Source organism: Chiloscyllium plagiosum, chromosome 11 (assembly GCF_004010195.1).
Source record: "Chiloscyllium plagiosum isolate BGI_BamShark_2017 chromosome 11, ASM401019v2, whole genome shotgun sequence".
NCBI lineage: Eukaryota > Metazoa > Chordata > Chondrichthyes > Orectolobiformes > Hemiscylliidae > Chiloscyllium > Chiloscyllium plagiosum.
The window spans coordinates 13492489-13504425 of NC_057720.1; the positions used below are offsets into that span (position 1 = coordinate 13492489).

An 11937-nucleotide genomic window follows, 5' to 3' on the forward strand; every position below is an offset into this window, starting at 1 on the left:
CTCCTTTTCCACCTATCCACTCCACCCTCTCCTCCCTGACCTATCACCTTCATCTCCTTCCCCACTGACCTATTGTACTCTATGCCACTTTCTCCCCACCCCCCCCCTCCTCTAGCTTATCTCTCCACGCTTCAGGCTCTCTGCCTCTATTCCTGATGAAGGGCTTTTGCCCGAAACGTGGATTTTGCTGCTCCTCGGATGCTGCCTGAACTGCTGTATTCTTCCAGCACCACTAATCCAAAAACACTATTTCTGTATCTCATTTCAGTCAATGCCCAAAAATCTTTTAAATGAAAATGCCATGCTCATCCTCAACTCTGCAAAGCTAATGGCTTGCTTTTTTTCTCTCTTTGATCCATAAACTCCCAACAATAAAAATAAACTTCCATTAACATGCCAGGAGGCACATATTAGTTTAAAGGCATTGAACTGAAAGGACTACCCGACTTAATGCTTCAATCCCTTCACAAAAATTGACGAACTTTCAAGAACTGTGCACAATTCTGATTGCTGCTGTAGGAAGGATATTATTAAATTGAAAAGGGTGGAAAAAAGATTTACAAGAATGTTACTGAGACTAGAAAGTTTGAGATATATTTTGAGATATATATACCCAGAGTATATTTTGTGCTCTTGCCACCCTCAGTGCTTCCTCCAAGTGTGGTTCAATATGGAGGAGTATCAGCCAAGAGATGATGATATGCAGAAATCAGCAGGCTGTTTCTTTGTCCATGGTTAATGTGAAACCATGAGACTTCATGGGGTCAGGAGTCAATGTTGAGGACCCCCAAGGTAACGCCCTCCTGGCTGTATACCCGCTGTGCCGCCACCTATGCTGGGTCTGCTCTGCCAGTGGGAAAGAACATATCCAGGGATAGTGACAGTGGTGTCCAGGACATTGGCTGCAAGGCATAATTCCATGTGAATGACTATGTCAGGCTGTTATTTGACTCATCTGCGGGACAGCTCACCCAATCTTGCCGCTCGCCTCCAGATGTCAGTGAGGAGGATTTTGCAGGGTCGGCAGGGCTGTTTCTGCCGTTGTCTTTTCCGGTGCCTAGTACGATGCCAAGTGATCTGTCCAATTTTGTTTCTTTCAGACTACATAGTGATTGATACAACTGAATGACTCGCTATGCCATTTCAGAAGGCAATTGAGAGTCAACCACATTTCTGTGGTCTGGAGTCACAAGTAAACTGTGTTTGAAAGCAAAGACTTCTGCAAGTCAAGAAAAGCACAGAGCAGTTACCAGATCAGATTTCCCCTCTCTGAAGGGCATTAGTGAAACAGGTGCATTTTTCCAACAATTGACAATGGATTCATAGTCTTAATTCCAGTTTATTTTTATTCAATTCAAATTCCACCATCTGCCATGGTGAGATTCAAACCAAGGCTCGCCAGAACATTAACTGATTAATAGTCCAATAATAATACCATGGGCCATCGCCTTCCTGGCAATTTACAAAGATTCAAAAATAACAACTTATCTCAAAGATTAACTCCCCAAAGGTTAAAAATTCTTCAACATCAGGTGCCCCTTGCCAAATCTGACCATCACAGACATATATGATCTACAATATGTTAACAACTGCAATATCATTCCCCGTCTACACTGGATTGTTAAGCCACTGTCAATTCTGCATATAAGCAACATGGCCTGGTTTTCAATGTTACTCCAACCAAATTCATTTATCAGCTCACATCTGAGCAGACAAATATTCTGCCTGTTATATGTGCTGAAGGAGACACTGTAAAATGTGTTGAGCACTCACAATACCTTGGCAAAATTGGGTACTGCAGATGCTGGAGATTAAAGTCAAGATTAGAGTGGTGCTGGAAAAGCATAGCAGGAAATCTTCCTGATGAAGGGTTTTGCCTGAAACATCAATTTTCCTGCACCTCGGATGCTGCCTGATTTACAATACCTTGGCACCTACTTCTCTCAAAAGGTCACTGTTGACGTGGAGATCCAAAACCTGCACAGTCATTTGTAAACTACAGGAGCAAGTGGTCGAAAGCAAAGACCTCTGCAATTCGAAAAAGCACAGTGCAGTTGTTGCTGCCACAAGTCTGTACTGCACTGAGACCTCTATCAGTGATGAGAGTCAGACAACAGAGAAAGTAACTTGAGCCTTCAGGCCTCAGCTAATCGGGATTGCCCTGAACCATCTACACTAATCCCACTTCTCAGCACTTGGTTCACTGTCTTGAATGCTATGACATTTCAAGTGCTCATCCACTTTTTAAAGGTTTCTCACCTCAGATATCCTCGGGGGCAGTTTATTTCAGATTGCCACCATCCTCTGGGTGAAAGAATATTTCCTCAAATCCCCTCTAAACCTTCCTTCCTTTCACCTTAAAATTAAAATAAAAGCTAGCTGTGACAGGTATGAGGGCTGGAGAACTTCTATCAGCAAATGCCTCCACCACATCCTTCAGACTCAACAGGAGGACTTTTGAGCAAGTGATCATGTCATTTTTGACGTCAGCGATAGAATACAGGCAAAGCTCCTGCAAAATCAACAGCAATGGATTGGACACTCTTTCCAGTTGGTCAGAAGCTACCAACACTTCCTGTTTACTCAACTTTCAAAAAGCCAATGTTCCAAGAGAAGACAAAGAAAGAAATGTGCAGCAAAGATACTCCGAAATTCTCTTCGAAGCTTAGCAGCATTGATATGAAAGACTGTGAGGAATTTGCTAACAATTATTCAACATTAGATTACTTACAGTGTGGAAACAGGCCCTTCGGCCCAACATGTCCACACCGCCCCGCCGAAGCGCAACCCACCCATACCCCTACATTTACCCCTTACCTAACACTACGGGCAATTTAGCATGGCCAATTCACCTGACCTGCACATCTTTGTGACTGTGGGAGGAAACCGGAGCACCCGGAGGAAACCCACGCAGACACGGGGAGAACATGCAAACTCCACACAGTCAGTCGCCTGAGGCGGGAATTGAACCCGGGTCTCTAGCGCTGTGAGGCAGCAGTGCTAACCACTGTGCCACCGTGCCGCCCACTAACATGTTGCTAACTTGCCTGTCAAGCTGCTTTGAGTCCTTACACCTTAATGCGGAGGCAGGGAAGTGCTGGAGAAGGAAAGCAAGCAAATCCTACACTCCATGCTCCACTACCTCATGGGGCACCCTGCACTATGTGATCAAAGATCTGCGGATCAAAAACACAGGCTTTACAAACATGTGAAGCCTTGCAACAAAACACCCCTCAATCTTCCAGCGGAATAATCCTAGCTTTCCCACTAGCTAGATTTTCTAATCTCTGGAGCTACTAAAGCATTTTATACATCATAGAATCCCTACAGTGCAGAAAGAGGCTATTCAACCCATCGAGTCTGTACTGTCCTTCTGAAGAGCATCCCATCCAGAAGCTATCCCTGTAACCCAGCATTTACCATGGTGAGCCCATCTAGGCTCCACATCCTTGGAGACTACAAGTATTTTGTCACAGCCATTCCATCGAGCCTGCACATCTTTGGATTATGAGAGGAAATTAGAGCACCCGGCAGAAAACACACAGATACAGGGAAAATGCCCAAACTCCATACAATCATCCAAGGCTGGAATGGAACTCAGGTCCCTGTCACAGTGCTAACCACTGAGCCATCATGCCACCCAATGCATCCTTCAAAGACCTTTATGAACCGCCTAAAGTGTGGTGATCTGCATCAGATGTAAAAGCCCAGTTGTGGCCTAACCAGAGTTTTATAAAGGTTCAGCATAATATTCCTGGATTTCTACTCAATAACCTGATTTATGAAGGCCAATTTTCCATATGCATAGCTAAGCACACTCTCAATGTTCTACTAACTTTGAAAATCGAAAAGGACCATTTCCATCCACCCCTTTAGAAGTGGGCCATTAAGTCTATTTTGCCAAAATACATCACCTTACACCCTCTGTAGTAATTATATCTGCCACTATAGGCTGCAAGCCTATCTTTTCTGGAATCAGTTGATTAATGTCATCCTCACTATTTGCAACACCTGTAAGTTTGATACCAGCATTAAGGTTTAAAATCTTACCCTTTATTTCAATACCTGAGTAATTTATATGATCTATTAAAAAAGCAATGATTTAAGTAGTGACCTTTGGTGAAGCCCCACTGTCTGCCGTCTTCCAGTCTATAAAATAACCTTTAACCGCAATTCCCTGTTTTCTGTCCTTTAACCATTTTTGTTCTTTATAATCGAAACAGACCTTCTAATTCCATAAGCCTCAATTTTGTTAAGTAAAAAGTAAAATTGTCATAGTCTTATTGGACTGTAGGGCTGCTCCCTTATTAGTGAGAGATACCTGGTGGTGGTTTAACCTGAGCGTCACCATGCTTCAGGTGAGGGGAGAGATTGAGAAGGAGAATCAGTCATGGTAACCCCATCCAGGATGTTGGTATCACTCTGCATTGCAAACAAGCTGTTCAGCCAACTGAGCTAAATCAACCCGCATGTAACAGGAATATGCGTGGTTATTTTTCGCACACTATCGTGAATTCCATTTTGGCAATATTTGCTGAATTCCCTCCATCAACTTTCCCTTCATCTAATTATCTATTAGATTAGTCAAACATGATATGCCTTTTACAATCCCCACGCTGGGTCTCCTATGTCATGCCTCTCCAAGTATCTTTCATTGTTTTTCTTGATTATTGTTTCTGTGTCTGGCAGCGATTTTCAAATGACCAGCCTATAGTTGCTCAGAATTTCCTAATCCCATTTCTTGAACAAGGGTGTCAGATATTTACCATGATTTGGAGATGCCGGTGTTGGACTGGGGTGTACAAAGTTAAAAATCACGCACCAGGTTATAGCCCAACAGGTTTAATTGGAAGCACTAGCTTTCAGAACGCCATTCCTTCATCAGGTGGTTGTGGAGATATTTACCAGTTTCTGATCCTCTGGCACTTATTGCATCACTGATGAATTGTTGTGTATTACAGAATGGTCTTCTATTGTCTCCACCTCAAGGTTCCTAAGCAACCAAGTAACTTATTCACCCAAAGCCTTTCCTCAACAACCTGTTTACCAGTTTTCATCCCACCATTGCTGCAATCTCTGCTGCTATCAATATTTTGATTGCATCCTGCCTCTTCCTTAGAAAGCACAGGTCCAAGCTATTCTCACCTTGTTCTCCATCTCAATGCATTTATAACATCATTGTCCATAATAGAATCCACCTCACCTCCTACTACACCCTTACTTTTGATACTCTAGTGTTGGTTAACTTTTTGCATTAATTGCTATTCAATTGTCATTTTTTTGGTCGGTCTTTTCTTCCCAAATGTGCTGTGTTCAAAAGTAAAGCAGTTTTTGACTGAACTGGACAGAGCACCATTGCTACATGAAGGACACAAATATATTCAATATGTTCAATGATGCAGATTTTTATAGAAACCAATCTAAAAGATATACTCCACAGTACCAAGGCAATACACTATGTTTAGTTCTGGTACAAAGTCTGGGTGCTCTGAAATCTTGCATTGGTTTCTCTTTCCCTGGTACTGCCTGGCCAACCAAATCTTTCCAGAACTTAACAAATAAAAACAAAGAGCTGTGGATGCTGGAAAAGATAAACAAAACCAGAAACTGCTGGAAGAACTCAACAGGTCTGGCAGCAGCTGTGGAGAGAAAGCACAGTTAATAATTTGATTCCAGAAGCTCTCGTTCAGAACTTCTTTTACAGAACTTTAAGTTTTGAAAAAGGGTCACTGTGCCTGACATGTGCTTTCTCTCCACAGATACTGCTAGACCTGCAGAGCTCTTCCAACAATTTCTGTTTTATTTCAAGAGTTTTCAGCTTTCATTTCAGATTTTTAGCATCTGTGATATTTTGCTTTTGAATCAATTCATGACTGTTGTATCATTTGGGAGTTTTAAAATCGAGTGCTGTTCTATATGCCCTCGAAATTTTGGTTTCTGGATCAGCTTACTTACCAAAATCTTTGATGAAATCATGGGTTATCTGTTTAAAAGCATTGACGTTCATATAGAAAGACCAAATGATATTGACCAAAGCACACAATTTGTGAAGATATATCTACTAACTTAGTTGATCTCTTTTCTAATGTTTACAGTCCAAATCATTTTTTTTTCTGAATACAGTTAAGTGACATATTGCAGAGCCATAATGAAGTCTTTGTGCACTCAATCTTCAAAAACATTAGACAGAGTGACTTTCAGATTTCCTATAGCCAATTATGACAATAAAAGTGGAGCGCAGCATTGGAAGGAAGAAAAGTTTCCTTTTCTTATGCCAGACAGTACGTCTCTAGCAAAAGAATACAGCCCATCAGCAGTGTCTCCAAATTGTCAAACAGAAGCGGGCTTGAAGATCCCCTCTGGCTGCAATGACCTTGTGAAAAAAAAATCTCTCTGTTGTCTTCAGGCTGCAGCTATCACTCAGCCTGAGGAAATGATCACTCACTCAATAGATCACTCACTCAATAGACTTCCAATGTAATTTGCAGAGAACAAAATTCTCTCTATAATCATGATTTCCAATCTGAGTAGTAATTTGCAATGTGACGAGAAAGCAGCCCCTTCAGTATGTCTATGTTTTTGAAGTAAACAACAAAGAATTAATGTGGTAAAATTCAGATTGATGATAATCACTCTAGTGATCCTCCAGCCTCTCATTATAGACGGCGATGATTTTTTAAAAACTTCACAAAATATACTTATCATAAAAGTATGTGTTGATGGACAGGTGAACAAGTTCAAAGAGCAAACAAAACTCTTGTTTTGAGTAAGGTGCACGTGAGAAAAAAGCATGGTTCTGTCTAATACCACCCTATGCATGTATCACTGCCCCAGCTGATGAAATGGAACACTGACTTTATACTACAGCCAGTCATACAGCATGCACAACAGCTACTTGATACAAGTCACTTTGAGCACAAGCTCACAGCCATCCCTCTGTATGTTTGTTAATTGTTTGTGATGGGAGCTGGGGTGGGGGCTGGAGGAAAATAGATTTTAATTATGCCTGTAAGCCATATTAATAATCAGCCAGACAGCTAGGCGGCCAACATAAAAAGCAATGCTGAAGCTGAATGTGTGTACTAATGAAACAGTACCAAATGAATTAAAAGTCTTTCCCAAATTCAAATCATAGTATATTTTAGAAACAAAGATTTATAATGTGACACCGATTGGAATCTGGCTAAACTAACTGCAGGCTGTTGATTAATAAATTTATCTGAATTAATGATAGAACTAAGTAGCAATATACATTCCAATGCATTTTATCCCCAGCAGACAATCGTAATAAATGAGGAGATGTGTGTTTTCAACCAGGTGAAACACAAGCCTTTACATGAATATTGCCTTCCCTTGATCAACTCTCTTATCTTTGAGCACGTCAGACTTTCTTACATCTAGCTGCTATAGGCACAATGAATTCACAAATAAAATGAAACTATGTTATTGAATTAAGGTCTTACATCTTCAAAGCACTACAATTTAACAGCTTATGATTTAAGTCAGGATTTCTTCAGGTAAAATATACCCTGTTCAGTAATATAATTGCCATATCTTGTCAAGTTTGGTAAGTTTTGTGCTTTGGGGTTTTTCTTTCTTACTGAATATATTTGAACCTTTCTTCACAGTTTTCCATTGAGTATATAATGTAGCATGGTACAGCCATACTTTAAAAAAGGTATGTGTCACTCAGTTTCATGGAAATTATGCAACTTTTTCAAAATAAAATTTAACTGTAAACGTTATGCAATTTATATATCTCCTAACCTTCAATTTTTTGCTGTTGTTGTAAAGATTAAAAAGGCAATGTTACCTATCCTCCTTTATTAACCACTTGCCTCATCAAAGGCTTTTCTTAAAGGCTTTAGCGAGATTGTCAGTAAATTTTAGCTTTGACTGTCAATGACAGAGACAGTTCAAATTTGCCATCAAGAAGGGAATGCATCGAGACATATCAAAGGATGTAGTCTCACACCAGGTTATCGTACTGGAGTACAATTCTAGCACTCTGTAAGGTCCAGTTTAAAGGTGTTTGAGAATTCTATTACAAACTCCTTCTGCTAAGGTTAAAAATTGCTAACACAAAACATAGGACAGAACAGCATAGGGACCTGATGAAAGTGAGGACTGCAGATGCTGGAGATCAGAGTCAAGATTAGAGTGGTGCTGGAAAAGCACAGCAGGTCAGGCAGCATCCAAGGAGCAGGAAAATCGATGTTTCGGGAAAAAGCCCTTCATCAGGAATGCTCCTCAGATGCTGCCTGACCTGTTGCGCTTTTCCAGCACCACTCCAATCCCAGCCAAATTAATCTAATCCCTTTTGCCTGCTCTTGGTCCACATACCTCCATTCATTGCATATTCATCTGCTTTTCCTAAAAATCTCTTAGAACAATCTTGAACTTACAAATCAGTTTTTATACTGTTGGGATGCCACATTATATGCAATGAGCTAATATTTAAGTCTAGAAATCATTGTTGTTTAGAACATGTAGCTGCCATATTTGGCACAACAAACTCCCACGACCAGCTCACTGATAATGACCATAGAGTTGTAGAGTCATAGAGCTGTACAGCATGGAAACAGACCCTACGGTCCAACTCGTCCATGCCAACCAGATCCTAAATTAAGCTAGTCCTATTTGCCAACACTTGGCCCATATCCCTCTAAACCCTTCCTATTCATATACCCATCCAAACAACCTTTAAATGTTGCAATTGTCCCAGCCTCCACAACTTCCTCTGGCAGATCATTCCATACGTGCACCCCTGTATGTGTGAAAACGTTGTCCTTAGGTCCTTTTAAAAAGTTTTCCCTCTCACGTTAAACCTATGCCCTCTAGTTCTTGACTCGCCCACCCCATGGAAAAGACCTTGTCTATTTGCCCTATCCATGCCCCTCATGATTTTTAAAACCTCTATACCATAGAGATGTACACCATGGAGACAGACTCTTTGGTGCAACTCGTCCACGCCAACCAGATATCCTAAACTAATCTAGTCCCAATTGCCAGCATTTGGTCCACATCCCTCTTAAACCCTTCCTATTCATATACCCATCCAGATGCCTTTTAAATGTTCAGATAATCTGTTTTCTTGTGTAATATTAGCTGAGGATGTGCTCACACTGAAGAACTCTCCACCCCTTCTTGGAAATTGGATAGTGTTAAATTTCCTCCTCTGAACAGTCAACTCCTTAGTTTGGGAGAAAGTGAGGACTGCAGATGCTGGAGATCAGAGCTGAAAAATGTGTTGCTGGAAAAGCGCAGTAGGTCAGGCAGCATCCAAAGAGCAGGAGAATTGACGTCTTGGGCATAAGCCCTTCTTCAGGAATTCCTGAATTCAGGATGCTGCCTGACCTGCTGCGCTTTTCCAGCAACACATTTTTCAATGTGAGTATTCCACATAATCCAAGTGGAATACTCTTTCAGACCGACTCTGGAGTATCACCTTAATCTAGAACCAAATCTGGGAGTAACCCTCTGAGCAAGGGCTGACATCGAAATTATAAGGTGGGCATTTGGTTTTATTGGCATTAGATATGTATGTGTAAAAAGCATGTTCGCAGCCTCTTCTGGTTACAAACAAGAACAAGAACAAAGACAATAAAGCACAGGAACAGGCCCTTCAGCCCTCCAAGCCTGTGCTGATCCAGATCCTCGATCTAAACCTGTTGTCTCTTTTCTAAGAATCTGTATCCCTTTGCTCCCTGTGCATTCATGTACCTGTCAACATACATCTTAAATGACGCTATCATGTCTGCCTCGACCACTTCCTCTGTAAACGTGTTCCAGGCACCCACCACCCTCTGTGTAAAGAACTCTCCACCCATATCTCCCTTAAATTTTTCCACTCTCACCTTGAACTCGTGACCCCTAGTAATTGAGTCCCACACTCTGGGTAAAAGCTTCTTGCTCTCCACCCTGTCTACACTTCTCATGATTTTGGAGACCTCAATCAGATTCCCCCTCAACATCCACCTTTCTAATAAAAATAATTCTAATTTACTCAACCTCTCTTCATAGCTAGCACTCTCTATACCAGGTAACATCCTGGTGAACCTCCTCTGCACCCTCTCTAACGCATCCACATCCTTTTGGTAATGTGGTGACCTGGGCTGTACACAGTGTGGTTGCAAGAATTTCGAAAGCAGGCTTTAAAATCAAGGCACAATTTTAATTGAAATATGTTAATTAAATAAATACACCATGCTTTTTGAAAAAATAAACTTGATTTCTTAAGCTTTCTCGACCTTTTGATTCAGATCAACTGTAACCTCCTCTCGTCAGTCTGGCAGCTCTGATGCCAGTGATGATCTGTCGTGAAGTTCCAGCTCTGCCCAGCAGGAGGGGCCAACTCTTCAGTCACTCTCTTCAGCAAGTGTTAAGATTGTGAGTCTTGTCATTTGCTGCTGAAGATGTGTGACGGATTCTGAGGGACGTCTAAGGAAGACTACTTACAAACACAAGTAAGTGAATTCTTTGAAAATGAAAACCGGCAAAAAAGTATTATTTGATTGGCTTAAAACGACATAGTTGCAATGGCAAGAGTATTAAATATATTAACTTGTCAGATCCCGGATTTATTTCATGTTGAGAGCACATGACAGCTGTGCGGCGAATGCGTAAGGGCTAATGCTATTGTAGAAACTGCAGACAAAATTGGCGCGTTTTGTAGTCCTTTGTGCATTTTTTGGGGGGAGGGTGTCCGTCTTGTTTCGCACTGTTTGTTTAGTCAGCCGAATTAATTTGGGGCGGGGGTGGGGGTGGGGGGTAGGTGGAAAGGTGGGCGACTAGAAAGCGAGAGGGGAGAAAATAACAGTTGCCCAGTTCAGAGACGAGGGAAGACCTGACGGGACTCTGGTTAATAAAGCAAACCTATCTCGTCTTTCAGAATTAATGACGGGGTTAACGTGGGCCCTGATAGCTTGTTACTGTAAATAAAAGACATAAAGCAGTCCCTTCCTTAAGAGCAAGCAGGAACAGTACTGTAGCTGTGAAATATGTAGCTAATTAAACCTATTGGTGTAAACTAATAAAGTATATGTGCCCGTTAGATTCCTTATTCTAATGAATCTGAACTAATTTGCCTTGACTGATGAATTTTCTGTTAGCAGTGGGTAGAATAATTATGAAATTTATCACTCGGCAGCTCATTAGAATCTACCTGCCCCATATCATGGTAGTGTGTGTAGTTCCAGCAGTGTCGACTCTAATCAACTATAAACTGAAGCAAAGACACAAACCCTCGCAAATAATGGGCGGGAGCCTTTTCCGAACGCATTGCGCTGGGGGATTTCGACTCTTAATACACTTTTACCTCGATCATATTACAGAGAAACAGGACAATATTTTCCCCGCCATTTACCAAAAAGCTCATTAAAGGACAAACAATGAGGCTCCTCCGAGGCTCCCATTCAAGTCACTTCATCATTCTCTCTTGTTTTAATAGTTGGAGCAAATTAATTATTCCATTGTGAAAACCGTATTATTCACATCATTCATTTCACTGAATAGGTTGGTAACTCGGGTCTGGGTGGAATTTGAGGAGAAATTGGAAAACTGGTTCAAATATGCACAGCAGTGGAGAGAGAGAGAGATAATAGTTCACTCATTGTTGGGGTAGGAGAAGCGGTTGGAGTTTCACATTGAAATCCTGGAACACCTGAGATTCTGAGCCCACACTCTTGTCAAACTTGACCAACTCACACTGAAATGACGCTGCAATTCTGAAACAGAGAGAGAGAATAAAAAAGAAGTTGCGTTTGTATTATCTCGCCTTCAGCCAATGCAGTGGTCTACTGAAGTGTAACTTGAGTTTTCATGTGAGTGTTTGAGTCTGGGTGGGTTCAGTTCCATTATAGGAGCAGAATGGAGAGAGAGAGAGGCACGGGTGTGTGTGTGTGTGTGTGTGTGCGTGGGGCGGGGGGGGAACACATG

At 41.5% G+C, this 11937-nt stretch overlaps 1 protein-coding gene and 1 long non-coding RNA gene across 2 annotated transcripts in view; one reads left to right on the plus strand and one right to left on the minus strand.

The window, feature by feature from the left end:
• The first annotated feature begins 10331 nt into the window (after positions 1–10331).
• Positions 10332–11937, plus strand: part of LOC122554153 (LIM domain transcription factor LMO4.2) — a 38653-nt gene continuing 37047 nt past the window's right edge. Inside the window, exon 1 of the mRNA XM_043698730.1 lies at positions 10332–10466. The gene's annotated coding sequence lies outside the window, so the exon portion shown is untranslated. The remainder of the gene's footprint in view (positions 10467–11937) is intronic.
• Positions 10728–11937, minus strand: part of LOC122554154 — a 3050-nt gene continuing 1840 nt past the window's right edge. The window contains exon 2 of the long non-coding RNA XR_006312922.1: positions 10728–11726. This is a non-coding gene — a long non-coding RNA (uncharacterized LOC122554154). The remainder of the gene's footprint in view (positions 11727–11937) is intronic.